This window comes from Leptonychotes weddellii, chromosome 2 (genome assembly GCF_054177405.1).
Source record: "Leptonychotes weddellii isolate Sample4059 chromosome 2, ASM5417740v2, whole genome shotgun sequence".
In the NCBI taxonomy this organism is placed as follows: domain Eukaryota; kingdom Metazoa; phylum Chordata; class Mammalia; order Carnivora; family Phocidae; genus Leptonychotes; species Leptonychotes weddellii.
Window position 1 is genome coordinate 144,962,343 of NC_138370.1, and position 4,969 is coordinate 144,967,311.

General features: G+C 37.1%; 1 pseudogene; it reads left to right on the forward strand.

Moving 5' to 3' along the window:
- The first annotated feature begins 650 nt into the window (after positions 1 to 650).
- Positions 651 to 1,132, forward strand: LOC102738433 (ATP synthase peripheral stalk subunit d, mitochondrial pseudogene; annotated as a pseudogene).
- Positions 1,133 to 4,969: the final 3,837 nt, after the last annotated feature.

Genomic DNA, 4,969 nt, shown 5'->3' on the forward strand with positions numbered 1-4,969 from the left:
TTAATATGTATTGATTGAATGAATGAATTAATGAATAAGGCTGTGGTTTGCTATTGATTGTTGTAGTAAACAAGACAACCAAGGTTACAGCCCTAATAGAAATTACAATGGCAATGGGGGGAAAATAGACAATAAATAAGACAATTACAAAAGTATGAGAAGAATACTAAGGTAGGAATGTGTAGAAAAGAAGGTGGGACTTTAGTAAATGTTGGACTTCTGTAGTTTCTAACCCATTAATGGGCCTGTTAGTGAAGCATGGAATTTTCTTAAAATCTTGCTCTATTTGCACTGAGATGACCTTACCAACTCTTTAAGAGACATGAAGCACCAGTGCTGTTTGTTTAAGTGATTTATTTATAAAATCATCCGATTGTTTAGCTATGCATTTACATGATAGACTTAAAATTTTTACCTTTCAAAAGTGCTTTTACATAAAATAAATTATAGGTAAAAATTGCTCTAAATTCAGGATGTAAGCTGACATTTTCTATGCATAGAAATAGTAATACACAGAAAAGGTTTGATGTTTTTACTATGAAAAATTATAACCTCCATATAAATATCCACATAAACAAAGTACTAAATATTTCATAATAGTAACACATAAGAATAAATTCTATTTAAGGGGGTCGGTGAAGGATCTCAACATGGCTGCGTGAAAACTTGCTCTAAAAACCATTGACTGGGTAGCTTTTGGGGAGATCATACCCCAAAACCAGAAGGTCATTGCTAACTCCCTGAAATCCTGGAATGAGACACTTACCTCCAGGTTGGCTACTCTCCCTGAGAAACCACCGGCTACCGAATGGGCTTACTACAAGGCCAATGTGGTGAAGGCTGGTTTGGTAGATGACTTTGAGAAGAAGTTTAATGCCCTGAAGGTTCCTGTGCCAGAGGATAAATATACTGTTCAGGTGGATGCTGAAGAAAAAGAAGATGTGAAAAGTTGTGCCAAGTTTTTGTCTCAAAGGCCAGGATTGAGGAATATGAAAAAGAGCTGGAGAAGCTGAGGAACATAATTCCATTTGATCAGATGACCATTGAGGACCTGAATGAAGTCTTCCCAGAAACCAAATTAGACAAGAAGAAGTATCCCTATTGGCCTCACAAACCAATTTAGAATTTATAAACTTGAGTTGGGGAGAAAGCTCTGGCCCTCGTATTGTAAATGCTGGACATTAAAAATAATGATATGGTGAAAAAAAAAAGAATAAATTCTATTTAATAGTTTCTAATAGCAAAATTATGAAATACATAAGAATTAATGTAAGGGGTCCTCTGCTTGTGTTCCCTTTCTCACTGTGTCTCTCTCTGTCAAATAAATAAATAAAAATCTTTAATAAAAAAAGAATTAATGTAAAAATAAATATGGATGATTTCTATGAAAATAATTACAAAATACTAGATTCACTTTTTTAGGAAGACTAGAATATGCAGATGGATATACTATAGCCCAGGACAAGAAATTGAACTTTGTAAAAGAACATCCCCCAAATAAATGTATATTTATATACATATATATGTATATATGTATATACATATACATATACATAAATATAAATATATTTAATTCCAATTAAAATTCCAGGAGTATTTTTCTTGGAAGTTGGCAAAGTGATTTTAAGGTTAATCTGAAAAAAATAAGCAAATATATAGCCATGAAAAATCAGAAATAAAGTAAAAATTTATTACAATAGGCAGTGAGTTAAGTCAATTATTTTTCATCTCTATGGTCGAATGTTAGGTAATGATAGAAAAATAATTTTGAAGAATCATGAGAAAATACATGTATTAAATTCTCATAACTTTGATATTTACTGAGGAATTATTATGGGTTGACCTGGATGCTTTACATTATTAACTCACTTTATCTTCACAGTAACTTTATGAAGTGTTCTTATCATCACCTCCATTTTACAGATGAGGCTACTGAATTACTAAAAGGCAAAATTCCTTGCTCAAGGTTATTTAACCAACTACAAGGATTTGAATCAGGGAAGTCTGACTCCAGAGTCCATAACCACAACATAACACTGCCTATTACTGAGCAAAACCCCTCATTACATCTTCATGGCCACCAACATGTCTACTATTTATTCTACTCAGATTTATCCTTTCCCTTCAACCTTGGTCAATGCTAGATAGAGCCAAAAAGCTTTACCTGATGGAGAATAACAGTATAGAAGAAGAATCTAGAATGTCTAAAAGGACTAAAATGTTGCCTTCATGACTCCTGGGCCAATTTCTGAACTCTAGTTGGAATAAGCTATGCATATTCAGATCTCGTTATCATTTAGATAGGAAAATCTCACAAAATATAGGCCTCTTCTCCATTCCAAGTTATAATGAGTGTATTATATAGATTTGTATGGAATAGAGATACTTTTCTTTTCTAATAAGTGGTGAAATTTATTTATGTTCAGTGGAGTATATTACAGAATAAGTGATAAAGTGAAAGGAAGCATAATTAGGGTACACAACTAGAAATATATGTCTTTGGTTTTACACACTCTGACAACCCTTTTCCCTTTCCCTTTCCTCAAATGTTTTCAACTTCTTTCATCTGAGAAAGTGACATTTTTTTCACTTTTCTGTCTTTACTGGTTGGATAAAAGTTACAGATTGTGTACTAAGGGTAAATGGCACATTTGGAGTCAAGAAATGGCCTTCATTTCTACAGGAATGATTGGGGACATGTGCTGAAAATAAAAGTCCTGAATTAGTTAGACTCAAGTGCCCCAGTTCACAACAGTTTAACTAGGGCAGTGGCCTTTGCAACATTTGAGGACAGATGTTTTCCTATTCTGCTCTGGTTCCCAGTGAAGAATGCCAACTGTGAGACCACATTGACCATCTCCCACTCCTCTTTTTCTTAGAGCACTGTATGTTCTGTACCATTTCTCAGTGACACAGTCAAGGATCCATAGCTTTTCAAATCCATTTTCATTTCTAAGTGGAAGTTGGGAATTATTATTATTTTTTTTAAGTTTAAAAACCAATCAGGCTACATCACAGAGAATCTCTGATGATGGTGGCTAAGTACATATTTTCAGAAAAAAAAGTAGATTTTTTAATGAAGGTAGGATTCATGGGCTTTTACACTGCTAATTAGCCATGCAAAGTGGTGAAAATATTATGTATAAGGACTTTGATGTCAGAGAAAGAAGAAGGAAGGAAAGAAGAAAGAAAGAAGGAAGGAAGGAAGGAAGGAGGGAAGGAAGGAAGGGGAGGAAGGGAGGGGGAAGAGAAGAGGAAGGAAAGGAGGAAGGTGGGAAGGAAAAAAGGAAGGAAGGAGGGAAGGAAGGAAGGAAGGAAGGGAGGAGGGAAGGATGGAAGGAAGGAAGGAAGGAAGGAAGGTAGGAAGGAAGGAAGAAGAGAAAGGGAGGGAAGGAGGGAATCCTAGATTCTGGTCCTGGGTTCTGCACATAGACAGCTTGGTGACTTTTTCACACAGAAAATGAAGTCAATGATGCAGAGTTTGCAAGGTCCTTACGAAGTCTAAATAAGATGCTGCATATAAATTACATAGCCTAGTGCCAGCCAGGAACATAGTAATTACTCAGTAAATGGAAACTTGCCCCGGCTCTAATAGATCCTCTAGGATGAGCTTTTAAGAAAGACTATTTGCTTTTCCATTATATCATGAATAAAATTATGAGTAAAGGATAATGACCTTAATTGATATACATACGTAGTGGGAAACAATTGTTTTGACATAGTAATGCAATTGGTGAGGGGATCATGTCAAGGCTAGCTAAACTCTTTTTTAAGTGTTACTAGAAATGTTAACACAATTTTACAAATTTGAAATAAAGGTCTTCATTGAAGTTTAATTATTTGTCTACCCTGCATCTAAACCTCTTTCTTATGTTCAAGATACCCCCCATCTGCCCCCAATCTGCCAGAGCAGAAACCAAAGCAGGAGTTCTATCCTTTCTCTCCGACCCCTGACCCCTAGTGGCAAGTGAACCAGGATCAGCCAGTTAGATCCTGTTGGTTAGCGCTTGGAATCCTGATAAACTGGTAACAAAGGCAGAGGGACAATTGAAAGTGCTCATTGAAACAGACGGGTCAGATTCAAGCAGGGGCAGAAGGAGTGCGACAGAACAGCAAGCAAGGGCAGATCCTGGCAGGGCCTCCCTGGTGACCTAGTGAAAGGCACACACAACCTCAGTTGCTGCCTATAACTAGCAGCAGTGAGCTCACCACCGAAATAGGCACTGCAGTTTGTCTTGCTTTTGGAAAATGTGGCAACTATAGAATTTATCCTTATTTAATAAAAAGTGTGGGCCACGTGGATAAATGGCCATTCGGAACTTCCCTCCAAGGGTCTTTTGTTGAACCGGCAGGCGGGGATGAGAGAGAAGCCAGTACAAGCACAAGCAAGACTGTCCTTGTGTCAAAAGGGTATTAGAGGAACTTTTACAGCATCTTTCCATATTTCTTGGATTCTCTCAGAATGATTATTTGCAGAGGCCTCAAAATGCTATTTAGTGTTTTTATGTTTGATATTCTTCATTCTCCCAGAGAGACTGCTGGAGAGAGTCCCAAAAATATATAGAATATGCAAGGATATATTTTTTTTTAAAGGTTTATTTATTTGAGAGAGCGAGAGCATGAGCAGAGGGAGAAGGAGAAGCAGGCTTCCCACTGAGCGGGGAGCCCGATGCGGGGCTCGATCCCAGGACCCCGCGTTCATGACCCGAGCCGAAGGCAGACGCTTAACGACTAAGCCACCCAGGCGCCCCAGAATATGCAAGGATATTTTTATTCCTAGCATTATTTCTGGAAACACTGACTACAAAAGCATTTATTTTATAGCTATTTGGATATGACCCTTGGTCTGTCTCGCTGCAAGGAACCATAGAGCCAGGTGTAATACTTTGCACACCTATAACTTATACTTGCCTTATTTATCTGCCCTGAGTCATGAGTGCTATTAAGAAATAATGCTTAATTAAAATAA